Source organism: Erythrolamprus reginae, chromosome 2, assembly GCF_031021105.1.
Source record: "Erythrolamprus reginae isolate rEryReg1 chromosome 2, rEryReg1.hap1, whole genome shotgun sequence".
NCBI classification, from domain to species: domain Eukaryota; kingdom Metazoa; phylum Chordata; class Lepidosauria; order Squamata; family Dipsadidae; genus Erythrolamprus; species Erythrolamprus reginae.
Genome location: NC_091951.1, coordinates 201,318,139 through 201,331,428, shown reverse-complemented (window position 1 = coordinate 201,331,428; position 13,290 = coordinate 201,318,139). Strand labels below are relative to the sequence as shown.

General features: G+C 42.3%; 1 protein-coding gene across 3 annotated transcripts in view; it reads right to left on the bottom strand.

Moving 5' to 3' along the window:
* The window catches only part of OTUD5 (OTU deubiquitinase 5), a 69,660-nt gene that overhangs the window by 31,751 nt on the left and 24,619 nt on the right, over nt 1-13,290 (bottom strand). The window lies entirely within an intron of this gene.

Sequence of the window (13,290 nt, the reverse complement as noted above, 5' to 3'; positions counted from 1 at the left end):
ATTAAGTGAATTTTGCCTCCTTTTATGACCTCTCTTGCCAGTTGTTAAGTGAAACACTGCAGTTGTTAAGTAACACAATTGTTAAGTGAATCTAGCTTCTCCCTTGATTTTGCTTGTCAAAAGATTGTAAAAAGTGATTGTGTGACCTTGGAACCCAGCAACAATCATAAGTAAGCACCAGTTGCCAAGCATCTGAGTTTTGATCACATTATCAAGGTTGTGTGAAAAATTGTCATAACCTTTGTCAGCGCCCTTGTAACTTTGAGTAGTCATTAAATGAACTGTTGTAAATTGAGGACTGCCCGTAATTCCTTTGCTTGAAGAGTTCTGAGCCGAAATACATCTGCTTCAAGCTTTGAACATTTCCCAACTAGAAGATTTCTGTTAAAATGGAATAACTTGTCTTGAACTCAAAACAGCCGCATTGAGCGTAGTTGTTTCAATTTCAGAATTTTTTGCATATCCATACATGCTCTCTGTAGCACAAAGACTCTTACATCCCAGCCACTTTCAGTGCATATTTTAAACAAGTTTACCTAGTTACTAAATTTTGCAACAACTCAATATAGCCAATATTATAACAGCTTGTATGTTTATATAATATTTTTACAACACCTTCTACCTCTGATGAGACAAGGTCATCACTATATTAGAAACATAGAAGACCTCATGGTCCATCTAGTTTGCCCTTATACTATTTCCTGTATTTTATCTTAGCATGGATATTTGTTCATCCCAGGCATGTTTAAATTCAGTTACTCTGGATTTACCAACCACATATGCTGGAAGTTTGTTCCAAGCATCTACTACTCTTTCAGTAAAATAATATTTTACTGAATATTAATATTTTAATGAAAATAATATTTTCTCATGTTGCTTCTGATCTTTCCCCCTAACACCAGAGGTTAGTTGGGTTTTGGAAATTAGGCTTTTGGAAAGCTATGAAAACCGTTGTATTCAGGAAGGCTTTGACCAGCAACAGGTTGGTTATACAGTGGTACCTCTACTTAAGAACTTAATTTGTTCCGTGAGCAGGTTCTTAAGTAGAAAGGTTTGTAAGTAGAAGCAATTTTTCCCATAGGAATCAATGTAAAAGCAAATAATGTGTACAAACTCATTGGGAAAGAAATAAAAGCTCAGAATTTGGGTGGGAGGAGGAAGAAGAGGAGGAGGACAGTCGCTGCCCAGAGTGAAGGGAACGTTCTTTTTCTCTGGGCGCTGGCAGAGGTTTATTCCCTCTCCAAGCGCCCAGAGAAAGGAAAATGCTCCGTTCGCTCTGGACTGCCAAAACCTCCTTAAGCGCCACCGAAAGGCACCTCTGGCAGCCCAGAAAAGACCAAGATGGCTGGGATTAAAGGGGGAATGGCAGAAAACTGGCCGGGCCTTTGTGCCACTCTCAAATTTTCTGGGAAATTTTTCCAGGCTCGAGTTCTTAAGTAGAAATTGGTTCTTAAGAAGAGGCAAAAAAATCTTGAACATCTGGTTCTTATCTAGAAAAGTTCTTAAGTAGAGGCGTTCTTAAGTAGAGGTACCACTGTATGTCTCTATATATGGGCTTTTAGATTGAAATGATTTGAATGGAACATTATCTTGCACGCTGGCTTCCAGGTGCAATTCAGGTGCTGATTATCACCTTTAAAGGCCTGCATGGCACAGGGCCAGGTTACTTGCAGGGCCTTCCGTCTCTGAGAGTTTCTGTTCATTCCATCAAATCTGACCAGGAGTGTGTGCCCCAAGTCTCCTGGATTAAACAGCGCAAACTGGCAGGACCAAGGAGGTGTGCCTTCTCTCTTGCAACATCTGCCCTATGGAAGATCCTCTGGGCTGAGATTTGGAGAACCTGTCCCTCTTAGACCCGATTCTTTCCCATCTAATTTGTTAGGGACAGGATGTTAGGGGAGCACAATATATTTGTTTTTGTAAAACTATTATTTAGTGTTTTCTTTACTTTTCTTTTCTTTTCTTTTGACATGCTATTAATTTTGGTTATGGGGATTTTTTTCACACATTGCTTATCACCCAGAGTTATGGTATGTATTTAAGTTGGGTTGCTACATAGACTGCCTAAACCGGGGTGTCAAACTCGATTACATTGAGGGCCCCACCAGGGTTGTGTTTGACTTTGGGGGGGCGGGATGGGCGTGGCCAATTCGACGTTATTCATGTTGGGGGCACCTGTGGTGGCCAGAGTGCTCTACTAGCGAAAACAGGCTCCCAAGCTGTCTTCGGCTGCAACAGCTTCCTGAAACCCTCTGCCAGCAAAATCAGAGCTCGAGAGAGCTGCAATTATTTAATTGGATTTGTATGTCGCCCCTCTCCATTGTATGCCTGAGGAGCTCCATTTTCCCTGCAGAGGCACTGCAGGCTGGTCCTTCGCTGTATCTAGGGTGGCCTTACGAGCCAGATCTAAGTATCCTGTAGGCTGGATCCAGCCCCCAGGCCTTGAGTTTGACACCCCTGTTCTAAACAAACAGATGAACAAATATCACAAATAAAATGATTGTGTGGTTGTGCATTGGGGGGTTTAATTGTTGCCAGCTGCTTTAATAATGGGTAGCCCAAAGAGATTTAAAACCAGTCAATCAATCGATCACTCAAACTTTTCATACTTTCAATAACCGTTACAAAACAGATAAACCCAGTTGTCACTATTCATATTATACAAACTAGACGGAGGCATTGGCAATGTTCCCCAGCCATGGGGAATTTCTGACCAGCTCTCACAAATGCAAAACTTTAACAGATTTACTATTTATTTATATCCCTGTCTACCCCACAGATGCTTCATGCTTTTTTCGTTTTGTTTCTGGGTGTAAACTTAATAATGCAAATGAATTTCCTTGTGCTCTCTTGGGACTGTTTTATTAAATCAGACAGCTCACAAGACGCCAAGGGGAACATCTTAAAAGTAGCTTCTGAATTCCTACAGTTGACTATGGCTGCTGAAGCCTGTGTGGATTGACATCCCTTCTATATTGCGTTCCGGTTTCTTTTTTCCCCCCCTCCCCACAAATTGCTAAGTGCAAGGCAGGCTCTGAAAAATAAAGCAAGTTTCTTGGAATGCCAGCTACTGCGTCAGAATCGAGATTCCCAGTTAATGTATGTAGCTGATAGGAGTGCAAGCGATTTCTGCCAAACAGACGGAGTAAACAGATAAGGAGACAAAAAGGAAAAGCAATCGGAAAAGAGACTTCCTGATTAAGAATGAGCAGAACTGGATATTGAACAATAAACTCACTCTATAAAATCCAAAGTGTGGTGCATTAATCCGGAGTCAGTCTCATGCAAAATTGCCTTTATCTATTGCAGAAGGATTGTGCTCATCAGTTCAGTGAGGAGGTTAAGAGGTGCTTGGACTATGCGATAAAGAAACAAGAGACAACTAACAAGGGCCATCAAAGAATCCAAGGATATCCCCAGATAATCTCACTACATCTGAGCTTCTGGGCTGTGAAACACACACACTTGCATACCTAAGATATGCATTCCTTACTCTACAATATAAAACAAGAGATTTTTTTTCCCCCTCTCTGCCCCCAGGACTGCTGGCAGGCAAAGAAAAAAAAGACATTATTGCTAGAGATCTGGAGCTCTGCAGAAATATGTTGAAACCAGTCTTACACACCTGCTTTGCCAAAGGAATTGAGTGAGTTGAAGGAAGAGAGCAAGCCAAGGAAAGGCTGTGTTTAGGAATGCCAGAATTAACAGTGTGGTTTTGGTAAGACAACAGGCTGTAAGAAATTGTGGTTAACCATGAGAGAGTGATAACATTTATCAACTGGTGACAGTAAGAACAATTGACTCAGAGACTTCTGAGAATCCTTCAGTTACACTGCAGATCAAGCTACCGAGGGAGGTTTTTTAAATTGCAAGAATGGTAGTTCATCATTTTCTTTGAATCGAACTAAGAAGTAGTAGGCTGAAGGGGTTAGAACTTTACTGATTAAAAAACTGGCATTCTTGAAAGGCAACCCATTGTAGCAAAATACTAGAGTCTTAAAATTATTGCTCTTTTCTTGCTGCAAATAACCCTTTGCCACAAATTTTTAACAGATTTTTTTCATTAAAAACAAGCTATATTGTGCAGGTTACATTTATAAATTATCCATAGCTCCTTCTGGAATATCATTTGTTTTTCTTAAAGGAAAAAAAAGACAAAATATGTAGGTCGAAGTTGAATGAATGTTGTTTTGTCTTCAAGGCAAACCTATTTTCTTCAGCCATCTCCAGCCTCCAATTCTGGAAACACCCCTTTATCGGTTGTTTTGCCCCTTGTCATCATCATGGGATCAGGAGCTTCTTCTTTCTTGTGTCTATTTTTCTTCTTGTGACGCTGCAAGGCATTCTTTTGTAACATAGGAATTGTCTCCCTGGGCAACTTTAAGACTCAGATAAGACAACCTCCGCTAAGGCTTGAAATGTTTCTTTTTCTAATCTCTACCCTCATTAGAATACCTGAAAATCAGCAGCAGCAGTTTCGGAAATGCGCAGAATTACAGGACACATGATTGGCTGTCCCCATGTAGTCATAGGATTGCTATTGGTTCAAAGGAAGGGCAGCAGCTCTCCCCCCCGCCCCTTGCCAGAGCTTGATGGGAAAAACACAGCCTTGGATACTGGAGAGCAAATGAATGTGTCACCTCACAGCTTGGCTACTGCAATGCACACTAAGTGAGGCTGCACTTGAAGACCACCTTGACGCTTCAACTGTTCCAAAATGTGCCTGTTTTATGAGCTCTCTTGGTTGCCCAGTTTGCTTCCAGAAGTGAGACCTCACCTACAAAAAGATATTGACAAAATTGAACGGGTCCAAAGACGGGCTACAAGAATGGTGGAAGGTCTTAAGCATAAAACGTATCAGGAAAGACTTCATGAACTCCATCTGTATAGTCTGGAGGACAGAAGGAAAAGGGGGGACATGATCGAAACATTTAAATATATTAAAGGGTTAAATAAGGTTCAGGAGGGAAGTGTTTTTAATAGGAAAGTGAACACAAGGACAAGGGGACACAATCTGAAGTTAGTTGGCGGAAAGATCAAAAGCAACATGAGAAAATATTATTTTACTGAAAGAGTAGTAGATCCTTGGAACAAACTTCCAGCAGACGTGGTAGATAAATCCACAGGAACTGAATTTAAACCTGCCTGGGATAAACATATATCCATCCTAAGATAAAATACAGAAAATAGTATAAGGGCAGACTAGATGGACCATGAGGTCTTTTTCTGCCGTCAGACTTCTATGTTTCTATGTTCAAAGTGCTGGTTACCTATAAAACCACATATGAAATAGGGCCCGGTTACTTGAGAAACTGCCTGTTTCCTATAGTATCTACCCAGCCAACTTTTGCAAGGTTGGCATGCTTCGGATTCCTTTGATTAAACATTGCCATCTATCAGGATCCCAAAGCACTTATCTGTGGTAGTGTTTGCCTGTGGAATAAGGTTCTTCCTGAGATCCAACTGAGCACCACATGGGTGCTGTTTCAAAAGCAGGAACCACGTGCTGCTTTTGATACCTGGCATTTTGAAGACCTGGCATTTTGTCTAGACTTTTCACAAACACCAGTGAAACCCTTTGTTTGTTTTGCCACCCAGTCTGTCATTTTTGCCATCTTTTCCTTCAACTTTTTAATTATAATGCCCTTGGTTTGACTGCTGTGAGCCACTCAAGAGTTTTTGAGTATACGAGGTATAGGAATGGAAAGAGGAAGAGAAAGGATTGGATTAAATTCCTGGAATTCCTTTAAGATTAATTCTAGGGGTTGTTATTGACGGGTGGCCTTGGGAAGGAAGTAGAACTAAACTGGGAAACACTGCTGATGCAGATACGGATTTTGACATTACAAAAAATGAACAGAATGTCCTCAGATAAATAAAGAATGTTCTGAATGGCACAGGACAAGGAAAATCATAGCAGCAACTAAGAGTGTCTCTCTGCCTGGGCACATCAGCTGGAAATGGAAGCTGGTCATCACAGGGCCTTAGTCAACTAGAGATGCAGGAAGGCAGCTGCATGTATCAGCACATGCTAGAGGGTACACTAGCAAAGAAGTTGTAACAGAAATAAGAATTGTTTTTAAGCAGGTTGAAAAAGAATTGCAATGGTGTCTCATTTTGTCAGTCTCACAATGAGTTCATTAAAACCAATGGAGGTATCTTCCAGGATAGAGTGGAGAAGGACAGGTCTCTTTAGTTTAGGTTTAAGTGGCACTGGCAGTAATCATCACAAAACAAGGCCACCCACACAACTCATGTTGTTTCAAAATTAAGGTGGCAGTTTCACCATGTTTTCAGTTTGAAAAGCATTTCAGCTTAATTAAGAATGATTTGGGAACCTGACCAGAAAATATATAGGAGCTGGAAAATGTATTTTGTTTTGAACTCAGAAAAAAACAGCTCCATTTCAAGTGTTATGATTTGGCTATATTCCAATTGGGAAGAACAAACTCAAAATGCTTTGAGTGTTTTCTTTTAGTCTAGAAATAAAACTCTGGGATTTTATTTATTTAATTATTTTGAGTTTAAAGTATCTAAAAGAGATTGTCCGAAGCTTGAAACAATAGATTGGTAATGCGTGTTTTGTTTTAAGCCCAAAATCACTGAAATAACCATTTAGAAGTCAAGATTTATGGCAAACCCCTTCAAACAGCAGGGGTAGCACAGTGGTTGGAGTGCAGCACTGGAGGCTACTTCAGCTAACTGCTAGCTGTAGTTCAGCAGTTCAAATCTCATCACTGGCTCAAGGTTGACTCAGCCTTCCATCCTTCCGAGGTGAGTAAAATGAGGACCCAGATTATTGGGGGCAATATGCTGGTTCTGTAAACCGCTTAGACAGGGCTGTAAAGCATTGTGAAGCTGTATATAAGTCTAAATGCTATTGCTATTGCTAATTATGATCTGTTTATTTTAAAAGAAAGCATGATATACAGTATAGAGACTAGATGATGGAACTGTCCACAAGAGAAATAGTTCAGGGGTCAGCAACCCGTGGCTCTGGAGCCGCATGTGGCTCTTTCATCTCTCTGCTGCGGCTCCCTGTCACTCAAAATATACATCACAACTGCCAATGTGTCACACCCACTGAAGCACAATTTATTAAGCTTTTTGACCCCCAGTAGACCAACCATGGATAAGTCGAAGAAAAGTAAAGTTTCAGAAGAAAACAAAATCTTTAATTCAACCATATATGCTAGTTTTGTGGCCGCTTAGGAAATAGTCAGAAACGGGAAGAGTTTTTTGGCTCCCGGTGTTTTCTTTTTCTGTGGGAAACTGTTCCAAATGGCTCTCGGAGTGTTTAGGGTTGCTGACCCCTGATTTAGTTATTTTTCATGAAATGGATCCATACAAATTACAGAAGGAGTCCCATCCGTTCTTCCTTTGAAAATAGATAGGGACAGGTATTGCCAATCTGACTGCCACAAATGCACTGGGCTACTTTGTCCACAGTCTAATAGAGCCAAGTAACATTATACTGTATAGGGGTTTCAGATACACATCCAAAGTGTCAGTTAATTGAAGCAAGAAGAAAACATTCTTTTCAGTTTTGCCAGTTCTACTTCACACTCCTAGCCATTTGTATCAAATTATTGAAGTGTATCTTTTTTTTGTTTTTGTTTTGTAAATAAATTAGTTTCTAGTGTTTTGTAACACTTTCTGCTCCATCTCCCATATATAATATACTAAAAGGCTTCTAGTCATTTGCTCCACTCCCACTTCTCTCAGAAATGCAGTGTCACTAAAAAAAAAAAAGCAGAGTCATGCTTTCTCCAAGGGTTCTTGGTCTGCTGAGTCAGCAATTGCAGGGTGTGTTGCTATGATCTTCTATGGAAGGCTTTATCATTAGGCAGCAGCTGAAGCTGGGTAAGGTACTGTAATGCCTTATGCTGCCCCCTGCAGACCACAGATGGGAACTACTAGTCATGAACTGAATTTCGTTCATAGAAACATAGAAACATAGAAGACTGACGGCAGAAAAAGACCCCATGGTCCATCTAGTCTGCCCTTTTACTATTTCCTGTATTTTATCTTAGGATGGATCTATGTTTATCCCAGGCATGATTACATTCAGTTACTGTGGATTTACCAACCACGTCTGCTGGAAGTTTGTTCCAAGGATCTACTACTCTTTCAGTAAAATAATATTTTCTCATGTTGCTTTTGATCTTTCCCCCAACTAACTTCAGATTGTGTCCCCTTGTTCTTGTGTTCACTTTCCTGTTAAAAACACTTCCCTCCTGAACCCTATTTAACCCTTTAACATATTTAAATGTTTCGATCATGTCCCCCCTTTTCCTTCTGTCTTCCAGACTATACAGATTGAGTTCATTAAGTCTTTCCTGATACGTTTTATACTTCAGACCTTCCACCATTCTTGTAGCCCGTCTTTGGACCCGTTCAATTTTGTCAAATACAAAAACACTGTACATAAAAGTACATAAATCATGGAATAATATGAAAGCGTAGATTCCACAGTACTGCCTAATGTAAGCTTTCCTACCTTGCTCCAAGAGGAGCTCCCCCCACCCCATTACAACATTCCTTTATTCCTTCCCTATCTTTCAAAAGTAGCTTTGTTGCAGTGGTGGGCTTACGAGCCAGAACACTAAATTGCGCTCACCGCCGCGGCTCGTAGGTTCTTGCAGGACCAGTGCGATTTTGCTACTGCACCTGTGGAGGAAGCAAAATCGCGCATGGAGCCATAGGTAAAACCTCGCCAAAACACAGGCATAATTTTGCTACCTCCACAGGTGCAGCAGCAAAATTGCGTTGATCTCGCAAGAACTTACGAGCCAAGGTTAGCGTTCCGGCTTGTAGCCCACCGCTGCTTTGTTGGTATAAGCAGTGGTCTCCAACCTTGGCAACTTTAAGACTTGTGGACTTCAACTCCCAGAGTTGAGAGAACTTCCCTAGTAGAGCCAAGGAGCTCTGGAAGTTGAAGTCCACAAGTCTTAAAGTAGCCAAGGTTGGAGACCACTGTTTTAAACTGCTTATACCAACAAAGCTACTTTTGTAAGTAGCTTGTGTATATATTAGACCCAAATAAAATATGGTTTCTTAAGCATTGGTGACTTACCTACAACCAATGTTCTTTGAATGGTCCTTTGTGCTAGTAGAGTTTTCTTCAATGGGAACAGTTTCAGCACTGGAAGATTTCTCCTGATTAATTCACTTTTTAAGGTGTTTGTCTATCACTTCCCATTTATTGTTCTGCAATGTTTTCCTTAGCTCTCTGCTTTTCTTTGAGCAGCATATGAGTTCCAACTGAGAACTTTAAGAGGCTGTAAAATTTTTGGGGCAGGAGATCTGAAACTCATGCACCTACTCAATACCAAGTGACCAGATGTGGCTTCCACCAAAACCCTTTTGTATCTAAAAACGAACACAAAGATTTGATGGAATAGGAAAATCACCCGAGACCAAGTGGATTAAAAGACAGGGGTGGTTGTCTGTGTGAATTCATAGACAACCATAGTAGAGGAAAAGAAGGATCTTCCTTATTGTGATCACCATAATGCAAAAGAGTCTTGGAGGTGCAGTGTTTAGGCTACTTCTGTTGATCACCAGCTGCCGGCAATTTGGCAGATTGAATCTCAAGGTTGACTCAGCCTTCCATCCTTCCAAGATCAGTAAAATGAGGACCCAGATTGTTGGGGGCAATATGCTGACCCTTTGTAAATTGCCAAGAGAAGGCTGTAAAGCACTGTGAAGTGGTATATAATCTAAATGATATTGCTATGCTACACTATTGTACACATGTGTGTGTCAAGAGCAAGCTTTTTACCTGTAAAGGTATGATCATCACAAGGGAAAAAACAGAAGAGAGTATGGCTCTTTCAAAATCTATATCTCTTCGGAAGCACAGATCCCAATCTACAGAACTACTTGGTCACTTGGCATAATTCCAACCATATGGCAGAATTACCCTGGAGGAAAGATCTAATGGGGTCTGTGCTGTTCTGGAGGGAGTGCAGATTGGAAGAGTACAGAGTACTTTGATCTGCTTGTAAAAAAGCCTGACAGCGGCCAATACACATTTGGAGAAATGCTGCACAAAAAGGCTGTTCCCTTTAAGTAACTCTTGGAAGATGAGAAATAAACAATGGCTCCAGCAAAACAGCAGAACACTAAGAACACTGTCATTCCTCAAAAATTAAACAATAATTTCAGAGGTGTTATGAGATAGGGAAAATGATATGCTGGTTTGGAGAGGAAATATCTGGGCAAAAGGGAGAATTCCTTGCAAAATCCAGAGATTTCCAATTTGATGAGCCAACATCACAGCTATCCAAAAAACATTTTATCTCAATGGGAACAAGGGAGAGGCTGCAAGTCAAAAGCAATAGGGGAACTGAAGGACAGAGATTAGCTTAGGCTTTAATGAAACAATTAGAAAATTGGGGGGGAAACCACCTCTTGACAAAGGGGAAAAAAGGAGAACCAGCAACAGAAATATTTCTACAGAAAAAGAATAAAGTCTCACGATTACAAAAGGAAGGAAGAAAAACCAAAAAGTCATGATCTTGACACTGCAGGGAATCTAACCCCTGCTTAAGCACAAAATATCAAAGGATGTTCATTTAATTGCCCAAAAAAGCCATCACAAAAGGCTTCCTCCAAGAAGCAAGCATAATCTATTTTTACCTTGTCTCAGAGGTATTGCACAAATGAAACCTCCAGGTCTTAAGATAGAAAGAAATGAGTTCTGAATGGGAAAAAAACCCAGTCTTATGATGGAAGGAGAGGAATATGGATTGGCTGGGAGCCATAGATATTCCCAAGGAAAAGACAGCAACTGGGCAAACTGCAGTTATCAAGGCCACCAAGATACAGGAGCGTAAAAAACAAAAGTCTATTAAAAATGGAGAGATATTTCTGAGAAGGTAAATGTCTACCCTGACCCTAGTGCAAAAGGTTAAGAACTCTCTAATATCCAATTAAGTAAACAGACTGGCTCTGGGATTGCCCCAACAGAATTTTAGGAGGGATATCTTTTTCATTTACATTTATAGACTGCTTGAAATGGCTGATCTAGGCAACAAGGATCAGCTATTCTAGGCGTACGAATTGTCGAAATGAAGATGGAGTGAGGGATGCAACTATGTCACATCCATAATTCAAAGGAGGGGCAAACTTTTGCAATGTTGTTTCAGATGCCATAGAATTGTCTGTGATATAACTTGTGGCCACAAAACCAGCAACAACCCACTTTGGAAGGCTTCATATACAGTGATACCTCATCTTACAAACTTAATTCGTTCCGTGACCAGGCTCGTAAGTAGAAATGTTCATCAGACAAAGCAATTTTCCCCATAGAGATCAATGTAAAAGCAAATAATACGTGCAAGCCCATCCCAAAAGTCACCCATTTTGCCTTGCCACTGGGAAACTCCGCCTCCGGACTTCTGTTGCCAGCTGAAGCACCCATTCTTGCATTGCTGGGATCCCCTGAGCCTCTCCTCGCTGGGATTCAAAGCAGCGCTGGCAAAAATGAAGGGAATCCCAGCAAGGGGAGGCCAGGAGAATCCCAGCATGTCGGCTGGCAATGGAAGTCCGGAGGCAGGGATTCCCAGCGAGGGGAGGCTCAGGGGAATCCCAGCGCTTCGGTTGGCAACGGACGTCTGGAAGCGGGGATTCTCAGCGAGGGAAGGCTCAGGGAAATCCCAGCGCTTCAGTTGGCAACGGACGTCTGGAGGCGGGGATTCCCAGCGAGGGGAGGCTCAGGGGAATCCCAGCGCTTCGGTTGGCAACGGATGTCTGGAGGCGGGGATTCTCAGCGAGGGAAGGCTCAGGGAAATCCCAGCGCTTCGGTTGGCAACGGATGTCTGGAGGCGGGGATTCTCAGCGAGGGAAGGCTCAGGGAAATCCCAGCGCTTCGGTTGGCAACGGATGTCTGGAGGCAGGGATTCCCAGCGAGGGGAGGCTCAGGGGAATCCCAGCGCTTCGGTTGGCAACGGATGTCTGGAGGCGGGGATTCTCAGCGAGGGAATGCTCAGGGAAATCCCAGCGCTTCGGTTGGCAACGGACGTCTGGAGGCGGGGATTCCCAGCGAGGGGAGGCTCAGGGGAATCCCAGCGCTTCGGTTGGCAACGGATGTCTGGAGGCGGGGATTCTCAGCGAGGGAAGGCTCAGGGAAATCCCAGCGCTTCGGTTGGCAACGGATGTCTGGAGGCGGGGATTCTCAGGGAGGGAAGGCTCAGGGGAATCCCAGCGCTTCGGTTGGCAACGGACGTCTGGAGGCGGGGATTCCCAGCGAAGGGAGGCTCAGGGGAATCCCAGCGCTTCGGCTGGCAACGGAAGTCTGGAGGTGGGGCATCCCAGTGGCAGCGGCTTGGGTTCGTAAGGTGAAAATAGTTTGGAAGAAGAGGCAAAAAAATCTTAAACACCGGGTTTGTATCACAAAAAGTTCGTATGAAGAGGGGTTTGTAAGATGAGGTATCACTGTACCTTCCCAATTATGTAGAAGAATCAACATGTTTCATCGGGACTTGCCTGTCTTAGAAGCAGACTCTCCATCCAGGCATGAATGCTGCATTTAGACATGATAGACATTTGAGGAAAGGGTGGGAACAACACCAACTTTAATGAGATCGTCTGAAGGCAGCCATCAGAAGAAGGATTCCTTGACACAGGGCAGAACTGAGAGGAAGACTGCCTTGTCTCCATGTCTAGAGAAGCAAAATGGAGATACCACACACTGGAAGGAATGTATCCAAAAATGGGTGAAGCAAACAATTAGAGGCACAGCTGCCATATTGTTAAGTCGCTGCAGAACAATGTGGGTTCTAATTCTTCTTAGGGGATCTTCTGTACTAGGACCTAAATCATACCAAGCTTCAACAATGGTGAAGAAATAACTCTTCCATAGTATGAAGCACTCTTCCTCTAAAATTATTTTCAATGGAAGAAGGTAAGACTTCTCAGATAGCTACATAAGCAGAAAGGTTTGAGCTATGTTGTAACCTAACTTGAGGCAGAAATACAAGTAGGAAACTATAGATATAGTTCTCAAGTTAAGACCGCAATTGGAACTACAATTTCCATCACCAAGAGATGTGGTCATAAAGCATGACACCATGTGACCACATTGCTTTGCAATAGGAATGCTGACTATCCCTGTTGCCATTGTTAAATGAGGTCCACACATGACTGTGATAGGGGAAGAGGTGTGGAAACTGAGTCCCAGGCACCAGGTCAGTAGGTAAGAGCTATAAGGTAAACAGGCAAACCAGAGCTGCAGCATGGCCAAATGGTTGCTACTGAGTATGAGTGAGCAGGTACTGTGAACAG